The sequence below is a fragment of the Salmo salar genome, chromosome ssa22 (genome assembly GCF_905237065.1).
Source record: "Salmo salar chromosome ssa22, Ssal_v3.1, whole genome shotgun sequence".
Lineage (NCBI taxonomy): Eukaryota > Metazoa > Chordata > Actinopteri > Salmoniformes > Salmonidae > Salmo > Salmo salar.
Genome location: NC_059463.1, coordinates 30,657,243 through 30,673,480, shown reverse-complemented (window position 1 = coordinate 30,673,480; position 16,238 = coordinate 30,657,243). Strand labels below are relative to the sequence as shown.

General features: G+C 43.7%; 1 pseudogene; it reads left to right on the top strand.

Moving 5' to 3' along the window:
- LOC106583144 (RNA-binding protein 5-like) overlaps positions 1-14,678 on the top strand; it is a 32,715-nt pseudogene extending 18,037 nt beyond the window's left edge.
- Positions 14,679-16,238: the final 1,560 nt, after the last annotated feature.

The window sequence follows — 16,238 nt, the reverse complement described above, 5'->3', positions numbered from 1 at the left end:
CGGTCACACTCCATCACCACCCCCGTGGTGGAAATGCGATAACCCAGAAAGGAGACGGCTCGTTTGGAAAACTCACACTTCTCAGCCTTAACGTATAGGTCATGCTCCAGCAGTCTACCAAGCACCTTGCGCACCAGGGACACATGCGCGGAGCGGGTGGCGGAATATATCAGAATGTCATCGATATAGACAATCACGCCCTGCCCGTGCAGGTCCCTGAGAATTTCGTCAACAAAGGATTGAAAAACGGCTGGAGCATTTTTCAACCCATACGGCATGACGAGGTACTCATAATGGCCTGATGTGGTACTAAAGGCGGTTTTCCACTCATCTCCCTTCTTGATACGCACCAGATTATACGCGCTCCTGAGATCCAGTTTGGTGAAGAACTGTGCTCCGTGAAATGATTCCACCGCCGTAGCGATGAGAGGTAGTGGGTAACTAAACCCCACCGTGATAGCATTTAGACCTCGGTAATCAATGCACGGACGCAGACCTCCCTCCTTTTTCTTCACAAAAAAGAAACTTGAGGAAGTGGGTGAGATGGAGGGCCGAATGTACCCCTGTCCCAGGGATTCCGTGACATATGTCTCCATAGCCGCCGTCTCCTCCTGTGACAAGGGGTACACGTGACTCCCGGGAAGCGCAGCGTTAACCTGGAGATCTATTGCACAATCCCCCTGTCGATGAGGTGGTAATTTAGTCGCCCTCTTTTTACAAAAAGCGATCGCCAAATCGGCGTATTCAGGGGGAATGCGCACGGTGGACACCTGGTCTGGACTTTCCACCGACGTGGCACCTATGGAAACTCCTAGACACCTCCCTGAACACTCCTCTGACCACCCCTGGAGAAACCATCGGTCCATCCTCTCCATCATCTGGTCCATTGCCGATCCGATGCGATGTAGGACTGTCGTGTGATGGAGCACGCGTTCCTCCATCGAGGGCAGAGGAGTGCCCGCTGCTTCCGCTGATTCCATGCCTTTATGATGGTGCGGGATTCTGTAACGGCGTTGGTAGTCGGGTTGTTAGGAATGAGGCGCAGGAAGCAACGAGCACAGGGAGTGTTGTTTTTTAATAACACTTTGAAAAAACAAAGTTCCCAAACACAGGGGAATAAATACAAGGTGCGACAATGCCAAGCCGACACGAACAAGACAGTCGATAACATTAATTAATCCCGCACGACAAGGAGCGGGCCAGCTAAACTAAATAGCCCCTCTAATGGCTAATTGACCACAGGTGTCTAAAATAAAAAAAGGGAAAAGCAAAAGGGAATCGGTGGCAGCTAATAGGCCGGTGACGACGACCGCCGAGCGCCACCCGAGCAGGAGGGGGCGCCACCGTCGGTGGGAATCGTGACAATTTCCCATATTCTGCATTAGAGGTAGCTACAGTGAGGGAAAAAAGTATTTGTTCCTCTGCTGATTTTGTACATTTGCCCACTGACAAAGAAATGATCAGTCTATAATTTTAATGGTAGGTTTATTTGAACAATGAGAGACAGAACAACAACAAAAACATCCTGAAAAACACATGTCAAAAATGTTATAAATTGATTTGCATTTTAATGAGGGAAATAAGTATTTGACCCCTCTGCAAAACATGACTTAGTACTTGGTAGCAAAACCCTTGTTGGCAATCACAGAGGTCAGACGTTTCTTGTAGTTAGCCACCAGGTTTGCACACATCTCAGGAGGGATTTTGTCCCACTCCTCTTTGCAGATCTTCTCCAAGTCATAAAGGTTTCGAGGTTGACGTTTGGCAACTCAAACCTTCAGCTCCCTCCACAGATTTTCTATGGGATTAAGTTCTGGAGACTGGCTAGGCCACTCCAGGACATTAATGTGCTTCTTTTTGAGCCACTCCTTTGTTGCCTTGGCCGTGTGTTTTGGGTCATTGTCATGCTGGAATACCCATCCACGACCCATTTTCAATGCCCTGGCTGAGGGAAGGAGGTTCTCACCCAAGATTTGATGGTACGTGGCCCCGTCCATCATCCCTTTGATGCGGTGAAGTTGTCCTGTCCCCTTAGCAGGAAAAACACCCCCAAAGCATAATGTTTCCACCTCCATGTTTGACAGTGGGGGTGGTGTTCTTGGGGTCATAGGCAGCATTCCTCCTCCTCCAAACACGGCTAGTTGAGTTGATGCCAAAGAGCTCCATTTTGGTCTCATCTGACCACAACACTTTCAACCAGTTGTCCTCTGAATCATTCAGATGTTCATTGGCAAACTTCAGACGGGCATGTATATGTGCTTTCTTGAGCAGGGGGACCTTGCGGGCGCAGCAGAAATTCAGTCCTTCACGGCGTAGTGTGTTACCAATTGTTTTCTGGTGACTATGTTCCCAGCTGCCTTGAGATCATTGACAAGATCCTCCTGTGTAGTTCTGGGCTGATTCCTCACCGTTCTCATGATCATTGCAACTCCACGAGGTGAGATCTTGCATGGAGCCCCAGGCCGAGGGAGATTGACAGTTCTTTTGTGTTTCTTCCATTTGTGAATAATCGCACCAACTGTTGTCACCTTCTCACCAAGCTGCTTGGCGATGGTCTTGTAGCCCATTCCAGCCTTGTGTAGGTCTACAATCTTGTCCCTGACATCCTTGGAGAGCTCTTTGGTCTTGGCCATGGTGGAGAGTGTGGAATCTGATTGATTGATTGCTTCTGTGGACAGGTGTCTTTTATACAGGTAACAAACTGAGATTAGGAGCACTCCCTTTAAGAGTGTGCTCCTAATCTCAGCTCGTTACCTGTATAAAAGACACCTGGGAGCCAGAAATCTTTCTGATTGAGAGGGGGTCAAATACTTATTTCCCTCATTAAAATGCAAATCAATTTATAACCTTTTTGACATGCGTTTTTCTGGATTTTTTTCTTGTTATTCTGTCTCTCACTGTTCAAATAAACCTACCATTAAAATTATAGACTGATCATTTCTTTGTCAGTGGGTAAACGTACAAAATCAGCAGGGGATCAAATACTTTTTTCCCTCACTGTACATTCCAGTAAACAGAAATTAGATTTTTTTCTTCTTTTTTTTCTCTTCTATTTTGTCATTTAATTTATTTATTTATAATAATATATATATTTTTACGCCTTTTTACCCCCATTTTCATGGTATCCAATTGGTAGTTACAGTCTTGTCTCATCGCTGCAACTCCCGGTTGAGAGCCGTACGAAACACAACCCAACCAAGCCACACTGCTTCTTGATACAATGCCCACTTAACCCGCAAGCCAGCCGCACCAATGTGTCGGAGGAAACACCGTACACCTGGCGACCGTGTACCTGGCCCGCCACAGGAGTCGCTAGTGTGTGAAGGGACAAGGACATCCCTGCCGGTCAAACCCTCCCCTAACCCGGACGACCCTGGCCCAATTGTGCGCCGCCCCACAGGTCTCCCGGTCACGGCCGGCTGCAACAGAGCTCGAACCCAGAATCTCTAGTGGCACAGCTAGCACTGTGATGCAGTGCCTTAGACCAGTGGTTCCCAATCCTGGTCCGGGGGACCCAAAGGGGTGCACATTTTTATTTTTGCTCTCACACTACACACCTGATTCAAATCATCAAAGCCTCATAATGAGTTGATAATTTGAATCAGCTGTGTAGTGCTAGGGCAAAAACAAAAATGTGCAGCCCTTTGGGTCCCCAGGACCAGGATTGAGAACCAGTGCCTTAGACCCCTGCACCACTCAGGAGGCCAGAAATTAGATTATTATTTTTTTTTAATTAAATCATCATGCAATACAATTAGTTATTTAATTTCCAATAGCCACCAGAGTATTTCTCATCATCATTACTGCACATTCTTACAGTCAGCCATATGACTTTATGATGAGTCAGAACTGCAGGCAGTATTTTTACTTCTACGGTGTTGGGCTCAAGACTAGAGGTTATCACCCACAAGTCAATTCTTGATTGTAGTGAACGATTTCTATTACTCCTTGGGTACTGTTTATCTCCAGGATTTTTTTTACTCTTCACATGTCAATTAAGTCCAGGCTTTGGCAGAAATTCACCAATTTGTTGTATTTGGCGCATGTGACAAATAAAATTTGATTTAATTTGATTTGATTTTATGGGGTAATCTATCAGTCTCATTATAATAAACCATATTAAAATACCAACCAACTACAACCTGACTGGATGGATATTTTCTCAGAAGACTTTTAAAAATGTCCTCAATTTCCTCTAGAAGTAAGTAATTTGAAGGACTAGAACAGTATTCTTATACATTACACAACTCAAATAATCTGTTCATGTATTTGATGAATGCTACTAGCCAGTGTCCATTGGTGTCCATTTGAGTAAACAAAAACTTCCCTTTGAAATTGTGTGCTAAAATTGCAACCCCACCTGAATGATTAGTCCCATGGGCCAAGAAAATGTCACTGCCCCACTGATTTTTCCCAGATTTATAGTTCTCTTTTCATGAATGTGTTTCTAGAACGAATACAAGATCTATGTTGCAGTCCTTACAAAATAAAACAAAAAGCTTTCCTCTTTCCGCATTGATTGACATAAACTTAAAGTCCATACATATAATATAGAAAGGAAAATCCTATGCAATATCAACTCTACCCTGTCAATAAAAAGTTGCTTCATGTATTTGGGGTGGCAGGTAGCCTAGTGGTTAGAGCATTGGGCCAGTAACCAAAAGGTTGTTAGATTGAATCCTCGAAATGACAAGGTAAAAATCTGTTATTCTGCCCCTGAGCAAGGCAGTTAACCCACTGTTCCTAGGCAGTCATTGTAAATAAGAATTTGATCTTACCTTAATTGCCTAGTTAAATAAAAAAATGTATTTGCCTGTCAAAAGATGTCTGATGACGTAGTTCTTGGCAATACAATCTCACATTGATCTTACTCTGATAGGTTTAGGAATACCCATCACAAAGACCATAAGTGAACACACCGATTTCGGGGGTTTCACAAAAAGGCCTTTCCCACAGATTTGAACTTTCTTAGCAGGGCACTTGCTTTATATTTGGGCTCATATTGCGTAAATATCATAATGTACAGTATTGGGATTTTTAGACATGGGTAACAATTGCCACATTAATATTTTCAAATGATTTATTAGGTATTTTGATGACAAAATTATTGACAATTAGTGAAAACAGATTTGTTTATTGCATTTTTGGGGGGATTCTCGCATAACTTCTGTTATTTATCACGTCACCTAACACCCTAGTAGTAGCTAGTTGTGTTTTGAACTATTTGTAGGCCTTTCAACAATAGACGTTTCAAAATAAATGTTGCGTCCCCACAATTTATTTGTAAGTTTGGCTGTAGCTGTTCAGCAGTGAAACATGGAAGCTGATAAGAGGTGAGATTTTTCCCAACCTTTATACCTTACTCTGGAGCTAAATGAGTAGGAAAAGAAAACGGTGATGTGTGGTAGCTACCCCCTGAATGTCTAGATGCAATGCACCCTTCTTCGGACATGCAATTTTCTAGGAATGTATTAGCTGAATACGTAATGTGAATAATGTTACCCTGTGTGTTTATGTTCTAAGGCCTGGCGTAGTGGGAGGTCAGTGAGCGTAGTGGGAGGGCAGAGTCAGACCGGTGGCGAGATGACCCAGAGTGGCATGAAAGACTGGACAGAGACCCAGAGTGGGATTATGATCATAGCTGGAGTGATGAGAGACACTGACCGATATGATGAGTGCAGAGATAGAGACAACCCTGAGGTGAGGAATCTAGTTCCATTCATGGAGATTTTATTGACCTTGGGCATGCATTCATAAAAAAACAACATCTGAAATGCAGCGGGCTGTTTTCCAAGAAGAGTTGTTGTCGTTCCCCTATGTAGTCTTGCATGCCCTCTTCAGTTGACAACTGTTCTTCTTGCAGAGAGGGCGAATGCATCACAACAGTGACAGGTCTGAAGATGGCTATCTGTCTGATGACGATTATCAACAGCAAGATAACAAGATGGAGCGAGGGGAGGAGGAGAGCAAGGCCATCATGCTCAGAGGCCTGTCCCTCCAGATCAAAGAGGAAGATGTAGGTTTATTTTTTTTACCTTTAATTAAATAGGCAAGTCAGTTAAGAACAAATTCTTATTTTCAACACAGCCTAGGAACAGAACGACGGAGTTGTACCTTGTCAGCACGAGGATTCAAACTTGCAACCTTTCGGTTACTAGCCCAACACTCTAACCACTAGGCTACCCTGCCGCCCAGGTAGCCTAGTGTATAGGTCATCTATATTCCTAACCACACGTTGATTTAACTACTAATAATACATGCTTAAAAGAGCTGCCATATGCTGTATTGATGTGTAAAATAAGAAACATACATTGTGGACTGTGACCTCTCTTGAATATGGTGAACTATGGCCCACTGAAAGTCCCCCTCCTGTGTTTCAGATCTGGGCTGCTCTTGAGCAGCTGCAGGGATCCCAGCCTGTGGATATCCGGCTGATGAAGAAGAGGACATGTGAGAGTTGTTGTCTGGAATCTCCGATTCATTCAGCTCCACACGCACCACCACCCTACACACGCCACCATGTCTACGATATCAATCATATTTGCCATAGCAAAGGAACCTTCATCACACCTAAACCAGTGGGTCTTTTGTTTTGTGGATTGTTTTTAGATGAGATTGTGAGACCAGGTGAGGGTGGGAACTTGTCCCTGTTTGTTAAAACATTTTACATCACATTTTATCTTATCATCTTTGAGTGGCAATAATACAAGTGTGGTCCAAGCACTGTCATCTTCCCTCTTCAAAATAAATATCCCACTGTTTCACGTGTAATGAGTTGTGAAGCAGATTGTGACAGAGTATGAATGTTATTCCAAAGCACAACTCCCATCTATATTTGGATGCTGTCTCTAGGTATAAGCAGAGGTTTCGCCTTCGTGGAGTTTATTCACATGCAAGATGCTACCTGATGGATAGAGACCAATCAGGTTGCTTTAACAATCGTCAAGTCTAGATTTTGTCTTGGAGATCAGAGCCCAAATTAACAAAGAAATGACTTCAGAGACTGACCTATGATATACACTGCTCAAAAAAATAAAGGGAACACTTAAACAACACAATGTAACTACAAGTCAATCACACTTCTGTGAAATCAAACTATCCACTTAGGAAGCAACACTGATTGACAATAAATTTCACATGCTGTTGTGCAAATGGAATAGACAACAGGTGGAAATTATAGGCAATTAGCAACACACCCCCAATAAAGGAGTGGTTCTGCAGGTGGGGACCACAGACCACTTCTCAGTTCCTATGCTTCCTGGCTGATGTTTTGGTCACTTTTGAATGCTGGCGGTGCTTTCACTCTAGTGGTAGCATGAGACGGAGTCTACAACCCACACAAGTGGCTCAGGTAGTGCAGCTCATCCAGGATGGCACATCAATGCGAGCTGTGGCAAGAAGGTTTGCTGTGTCTGTCAGCGTAGTGTCCAGAGCATGGAGGCGCTACCAGGAGACAGGCCAGTACATCAGGAGACGTGGAGGAGGCCGTAGGAGGGCAACAACCCAGCAGCAGGACCGCTACCTCCGCCTTTGTGCAAGGAGGAGCCAGAGGAGCACTGCCAGAGCCCTGCAAAATGACCTCCAGCAGGCCACAAATGTGCATGTGTCTGCTCAAATGGTCAGAAACAGACTCCATGAGGGTGGTATGAGGGCCCGACGTCCACAGGTGGGGGTTGTGCTTGCAGCCCAACACCGTGCAGGACGTTTGGCATTTGCCAGAGAACACCAAGATTGGCAAATTCGCCACTGGCGCCCTGTGCTCTTCACAGATGAAAGCAGGTTCACACTGAGCACATGTGACAGACGTGACAGAGTCTGGAGATGCCGTGGAGAACGTTCTGCTGCCTGCAACATCCTCCAGCATGACCGGTTTGGCGGTGGGTCAGTCATGGTGTGGGGTGGCATTTCTTTGGGGGGGCGCACAGCCCTCCATGTGCTCGCCAGAGGTAGCCTGACTGCCATTAGGTACCGAGATGAGATCCTCAGACCCCTTGTGAGACCATATGCTGGTGCGGTTGGCCCTGGGTTCCTCCTAATGCAAGACAATGCTAGACCTCATGTGGCTGGAGTGTGTCAGCAGTTCCTGCAAGAGGAAGGCATTGATGCTATGGACTGGCCCGCCCGTTCCCCAGACCTGAATCCAATTGAGCACATCTGGGACATCATGTCTCGCTCCATCCACCAACGCCACGTTGCACCACAGACTGTCCAGGAGTTGGCGGATGCTTTAGTCCAGGTCTGGAAGGAGATCCCTCAGGAGACCATCCGCCATCTCATCAGGAGCATGCCCAGGCGTTGTAGGGAGGTCATACAGGCACGTGGAGGCCACACACACTACTGAGCCTCATTTTGACTTGTTTTAAGGACATTACATCAAAGTTGGATCAGCCTGTAGTGTGGTTTTCCACTTTAATTTTGAGTGTGACTCCAACTCCAGACCTCCATGGGTTGATAAATTGGATTTCCATTGATTATTTTTGTGTGATTTTGTTGTCAGCACATTGAACTATGTAAAGAAAAAAGTATTTAATAAGATTATTTCATTCATTCAGATCTAGGATGTGTTATTTTAGTGTTCCCTTTATTTTTTTTAGCAGTGTATTTGCTGTATAAGTGACCATTTGCTGAGAGCTGAGGGTCCTATATACAGTGCATTCGGAAAGTATTCAGTCCCCTTCCTTTTTCTGGATTTTGTTACATTACAGCCTTATTCTAAAATTGGTTAAATCGTTTTTTCACCCCTCATCAATCTACACACAAATACCCCATAATGACAAAATGAAAACAGGTTTTTAGAAATGTATTAAAAATATTAATTATTCAAACCCTTTGCTATGGGACTCGAAATTGAGCTCAGGTGCATCCTGTTTCCACTGATCATCCTTGAGATGTTTCTACAACTTGACTGGAGTCCACCTGTGGTAAATTAAATTGATTGGACATGATTTGGAAAGGCACACACCTGTCTGTATAAGATGCCACAGTTGACAATGCATGTCAGAACAAAAAACAAGCCATGATGTCGAAGGAATTGTCCGTAGAGCTCTGGGGTACCCTTTTGGGGAAGGTTACCAAAACATTTCTGCAGCATTGAAGGTCTCCAAAAACACAGTGGCCTCAATCATTCTTAAATGGAAGAAGTATGTAACCACCAAGACTCTTCCTAGAGCTGGCCGCCCGGACAAATTGAGTAATCGGGGGAGAAGGGCCTTGGTCAGGGAGGTGACCAAGACCCGAATGGTCACTCTGACAGAGCTCCAGAGTTTCTCTGTGGTGATGGGAGATCCTTCCAGAAGGACAACCATCTCTGCAGCACTCCACCAATCAGGCCTTTATGGTAGTGGCCAGACGGAAGCCACTCCTCAGTAAAAGGCACATGACAGCCCGCTTGGAGTTTGCTAAAAGGCACCTAAAGGACTCAGACCATGAGAAACAAGATTCTCTGGTTTGATGAAACCAAGATTGAACTCTTTGGCCTGAATGCCAAGCGTCATGTCTAGAGGAAACCTGGCACCATCCCTACGGTGAAGCATGGTGGTGGCAGCATCATGCTGTGGGCATGTTTTTCAGTGGCAGGGACTGGGAGACTAGTCAGGATCGAGGGAAAGATGAACGGAGCAAAGTACAGAGAGATCCTTGATGAAAACCTGCCCCAGAGCTCTCAGGACCTCAGACTGGGGAGAAGGTTCAGGACAACAGGACAATGACCCTAAGCACACAGCCAAGACAACGCAGGAGTGGCTTCGGGACAAGTCTCGGAATGTCCTTGAGTGGCTCAGCCAGAGCCCGGACTTGAACCCGACCTCTGGAGAGACCTGAAAATAGCTGTGCAGCAACTCTCCCCATCCAACCTGACAGAGCTTGAGAGGATCTGCAGAGAAAAATGGGAGAAACTCCCCAAATACAGGTGTGCCAAGCTGGTAACGTCATACTCAAGAAGACTCAAGGCTGTAATCGCTGCCAAAGGTACTTCAACAACGTATTGAGTAACTAACGCTGCAGATAGCAATACTGGGTGATTTGAAAAGTCATAGCCAATCAATAATATCAAAATTATTTTCGCAAAAATGTTTATCTTTAATTTACAATCTGTAGATGCTATGAGAATAGAAAGGTTCAGTACTTTTGTGAAGCATCACAGCACATTTGAAAAATATATGGCAAATTGAAATCCAAAATGGATGGTGTTAAGATATAGATGGGAGGGGTTGAATGGAGCTGAAGGGTGGGACTAATAACAACATAACCAATGTAAAACATACGGGGTCTTTAAAATGTATATATGTTCAGAAATTTTGTGAAATAGCACAGTTACAAATAGAAATCAAACTGGATGGACATCAGAAATAGAGGAAGGACTAAAAACAAACAAAATATAACTATTGTAAAATAGATTGTGTCTTTAAAATGTATAATGTATAAATTGAAGGTAGAAGCTTAAGTGTTATTGTTTATTAGTTTACTCCAATTGGGGGAGGGGTGGTAGGTTTGCGGGGAATAATAAAGGTATATTCTAAAAAAAGTATGGATATACGTATGTGTATGTGAATATGTAAGAATGTGTATGTATATGGATATATATATTTAAGAATGAAAGCACATGATAGCTAATTCGAGTGTCCCGGATTTATATTTACTATGTTACGTCTAGTTATTGAGACCAGTCTGTGTTCCTGCTCCTGGAGACTGAATATTAGGAGGAAAGAAATCCATTTAGACCCATGTCTACTACACAGTCCATCTTAACACTATAACTAGTGACTCAGACTGTCTGATTGATATGGTGGACTTAACATGGTGTGTGTATCTTAATGGCAGCTACACCAGGATATATGTGTGTGGGTATGTATGTATATGGATATATATATATTTACCCCAAAAAATATATGGGGGATTGGAAATGATGCAGACAATTACATTGATGAAAGCAACAATCTTTCCGCAATATTAAAGCTGATCCACCCCTCTGAATACTTATGTATATGTAATATTTCAGTTTTTACATTTTTTTATACATTTGTAGACAATGGACTGAACCAATGGTTTTGTTTTATGAATCGGATTTCTTTCTTTAAATTGCCTTTATAATTTCATGAACTACATGTCTTATTCTGCCAGAAATTCAAGTTTTGACAGTTTAGACAGCAAAAACTGTCTGATCGATATGGTGGACTTAACATGGTGTGTGTATCTTAATGGCAGCTACACCAGGAGTGAAGGCCCTGATCGCTACAGAAGCAGGTGTGGTTAAGTCCCAGACCACACAGGTCTAAAAGCATCACCTCAGCCAGCCTGCCATACAAATAGGGCTTAATGGCTCACATCAACATTCATGCTGCTTGTTATGTACATGCTGCTCAGTCTATATGATGTACATGAAATACTGTGTGTTGTCACAATAATGATGAGTCCAGCAAGTTGAACATTTGGTGGTGGTGTTTTCCCGCCAACAAATACACCAAATAATTAGGCAGATTGATGTAGCAGCACAGGCTGCCAGTTCCGGCGTTGATACCTCTTCACTTAAAACAGCAGCCACCTTGGCAGCCCCCACCGGAGTTGCCTCTTTCACTTCACCGATAGCACATCTGGTAAGATGGGAATCCATATTCCCTATTATGTTTGAACCTAATTTACCATACATTGAATACCCAGAGATTCAATACACATTTTTTGTTGTTGTTGTTTTTAACTAGTTGTTCCTGACACCTCCGCTTACCAATACAATGAGTCATCTGGGTACTACTTCAATCCACAGACAGTTCTGTACTATGACCCTAACAGACTTCTGCTTTATTAGAAAATGGATCATGAATAATATATCATATATTATGTATATCTTTCTCCCTGTAGTACTACTACAACTCCCAGACCCAACAGTACCTGTACTGGAACAGTGAGACACAAACCTACATCCCTGCAGCGGCAGAAACCACACAACAGCTGCAGACTCCATCTGAGAACAGGCCTCTTAAGAAGCCTCATCAAGCAAATAATCCAAGGAGAAAAAGGACAAGCCCAAGAGCAAGTCTGCCCAGCAGGTAACAGACAGACAGACAGACAGACAGACAGACAGACAGACAGACAGACAGACAGACAGACAGACAGACAGACAGACAGACAGACAGACAGACAGACAGGGGGAAGTCCCATACTGAAGCACTAGTGCCTATAGTGAGCTACAGAATAGTAAGTGTTCTCTACCATCTCAGATAGCTAAAGACATTGAGCGCTGGGCCAATAGACTGAACAAGCAGAAGGAGAGCTTCAAGAGCAGCTTCTAGGGCCTGGGTCAGGACAGGGATGAGGACAGGAGAGAGGCTGCCGCTGCCAATACAGGCTTCTCCACCTTCTTTGAGAAAAAGTGACTTATGATTATAACCCTTATGTCAAGGTGCAGCAGTTCCTGGATCAGTGAAGGATGATGACCTGTTTGATACGATGATGAGTGTGTCAGTGATGTCAATGAGCTGTTGTGTGTTTTGCTCCTCTAGCATGGTGGAGGGTTTGAGACCCAGCTGGTTAAGAACGAGCTGGTGAAGAAGGGAGAGCCAGAGACCCCAGCCAAGGTAAGGATGAGGCTTAAGGCGTCAGCATGACTCCCTTAAAATGAGAAAAAAGTTGCAATAGTACTGTTCATCCATTTTGAAACACCGTAGTCAGTATACACTTCCCAAAATAGTCAGAATTCATTTTAGATAACTCAAGAAATCTGTCATAATTTTTTACGTTTTTGCAGAGGAGATCTTAGTTGCGCAATTTTACATCTAACTAAGATATTTGGTGCAGTATTTCTCAATTAAAAAATGTGCATGAAAACGAGTCATCTCTTGTTGAATGACAACAATGACTTTATTGAAGAATCCCTACTGTTGACCAGTCACTGACAAAGGGGCGTAGAATGTGGCTTGGAACTTCGACTTGCCTCCAGAACAATTTTTGTGCCCCCGAACAGCCGAAAAAATCCCTCACCGAAGTCCAAAAACGTCACAAAATGTCATTATAATATATGTACAAACTCTTCTGAGCTGTTTCGGCTGGGAAGCATGCGGATGCCTTTAAATGACAATGAAGCGTTTTAGGATGCAAACAAATATATTTGCAGCTTGGATTAGGAGTGTTTTTAGCTCCTTGGAGGCCATCTTGTGGTGAGATTTTTTGTTACTGTGTATCTAGCCCTATTGGAAAGCCCAGCCCTCGATTCTCCAGTGGCTTGTGTACTGTAGCATGGTTCTCACTTAGTAGTAAAACGTTTGTGTGTGTATTGCAGAGTAGCCTGGTGGCAGTTTACAGTGGGGACAGTGACCCAGAGGAGGCAGCAGACCCAGATCAGGGAGTTGGAGGTGATGAGCGGTCAGACAGGCTGACAGACTGGAGGAAGTTGGCCTGTCTGCTCTGTCTCATGCAGTTCCCTAGCGAAGACGCCCTGCTGCGGCACCAACAGCTTCAGACCTGCAGGATGGCAAGCAGCAGGATGACACTTTAATCTCTATGAGTCTGGGTGGAAATATTTTGGGTTATTTTTAGCCCTGCCATCTGCTCAGGGTATGCAGTTGTCCTTTAGCATAAACAAGGTGAGAACATGCATTCTGTTGCACTTTCATGCCAAGACTAGTCGTGCCTTTTAAATGTGTGAATTGCATAGTTCCCGGGGGGTATTAACCTTTTTATTCTGTTCATCGTTTTAGCAAAACTTGGAAATTCACAGACGATCCAAACTATCGGATGCCGAGCTGGAGGAGTTGGAGAGAAAAGATATAGAGGTGGGCTATACTCTTTGAAGATTTCTACCATTCACAGGGAGACTTTTAGAAAGTTGAGATATTCAATGACACCTCTGAGATGTATCATGTTGATATTATTCTGTGATTCTCTGTGTTGCTGAAATACAGAGACAGAGCAGCTGAAAGAAGGGATAAGTATGGTGTTCCTGAACCACCAGTGCCCAAGAAGAAGAAATTCTATCAGCCTCCTGTCCCCCCCATCTCAAAAGCAGGGTCTCATATTCCCCTAACATATGTTATTGTCCAACTATAGCCTTGATCAATTCAATTAAACAGAACTAACTGAATTACATTTCATTAATATAATTTGATTAATTCCCATCTCTTCTCAACCACCTGACACACAGGAACTACGAGCAGCCCAACAAAGACGGTCTGACTAATGACAACATTGGGAACAAGATGCTGCAGGCAATGGGCTGGCAAGAGGGCAAGGGCCAGGGCCGCAACCAGCCGTGCATCACTGCACCCATCACTGTCAGACAAAACTAGAAACTATAGAGGCCTTTTCACCTGCAAAGATGGCCTGTAGTTCCATGTCCCTGGGCTGTTTCCTGGCAGATGGGGTTGGTGTGTGGCGGTGTGTTGAGTTTGTATGTGTGGCCAATTAGCAGGTGTACCTGAGGGGTGCCTGATCCCAATCTGTCTGTTTTAATAAGCGTCTTCTTGCCCTCTCCCCACAGGCATCATTACGGACCAAGGGCACACGCCTGGGCACCAAGGGAAGCAACTACGAACTCCTCGCATCGGACACCTACAAGGACACCGTGCTCAAGGCCATCTTCGCACACTTCATAGAGCTTGCATGAACAGGGACTACAGCCGTCCCCTCCTTCCTCAGCCCTATGCCCTTGTTACCTGCCCATTATCCCCACCACTGTAAAAATGATAAGAACAAGAGGAGCATGTACATTTGTTATTTAAGTGTTTTATTTGGTTTACTTTATTTGTTCTTCCTTTCTGTGGCCATGTACAACAGCTGTAAATAATGAAGATATTAGGCATTCTATTAACCACAGGCCAAGCTAGTTCTTGTCCATTTACTGTATTTTTTTCCCTTCCATATACACTGAACAAAAATATAAATGCAACATGTATTGTTGGTCCCATATTTCATCAGCTGAAATAAATGATCCCAGAAATGTTCCACATGCATTTCCCTCAAATGTAGTGCACAAATTTGTTTACATCCCTGTTAGTGAGCATTTCTCCTTTGCCAAGATAATCCATCCACCTCACAGGTGTGGCATATCAAGAAGCTGATTAAACAGCATGATCATTACACAGGTGCACCATTGTGAGGCCCATTTTTTAAAGGTATCTGTAACCAACAGATGCATATCTGTATTTCCAGTCATGTGAAATCCATAGATTAGGGATATGAACTGTAACTCAGTAAAATCTTTGGAATTGTTGCATGCTGCGCTTATAATTTTGTTCAGTATAAAATGCTGTCGTTAGCATTCTGTACAGTTTGTATAGTTAATACGTTTGTACAGAATACAGATGTGGCTGTGCTGAGCTTCTCTCTAGTTGTTTATCTGAAAGAGATCAGAATTAAACCTGACGTGTACTCGCGTGCTTCCATATAGAACTGCACTTTTTGTTTTCTGGTCTTTAAATGTTAGAGCATATTGTTCATTACAAGGATAGGGATGAATCCTATGCCTTTCACAGAATCAAATCAGACGCATGAAGAGATGTTGCAAGTTACAGTATGCCAATGAGCACTATAGTCAATCCTTTGCATTATGTCTCGAGAGCTTTAAATTGTTCCTTCAGTGTAGCGACTAAATAGGCACTATGATTTAATAAGGCAGTTTGAGTTCTTAGGAGGAGTACTGTGATGTGAGCTGCCCCTCCACAGAGCCTGTCTGACTCACTGGACATTACTGAGCTGTTCCTCCTGGGACTGTGTGCTGGATCCCTGACCACAACGTTACTCCTCACTACTACATCTCTCACCTCACCTGGCTTTTGAGTGTACCCACCAGAACAGGTGTGATTCCTCCATTGGGGTTTGACAAATTGTGCTTAATGGAAATGTTTTGACTAATGGAAAACTCTTGTTTTCTATTAGTGGTTGATATTACTGTAACCTGTTTTTTGTGGTGTAGGACTACTAGACATAGAGGTTCCCTTGAATGTATACAGGTGTGGGATGCACATGATTAAGTTTATGGAGAGCAGTGGAACAGCAACATTGGTGCTTAAGCATACAATCAAGCCCTATTTCTGCAGGCTCCTGATGCCGGAGACAATGATGTTTTATACATATATGTGATATCACCTGGCTTCCTCTTGATAGACTAGGAGTATTATATCCACAATCAATTCATCAAAGTCAAAAGCATGTGTGTGTCTGTGTTTTGCACCAGGTTAATATTGGATTTAACAGTCACAGTGTAACACAGATCAGTGTAATAACTCATTAGATGATGCAGGAATAGCCAA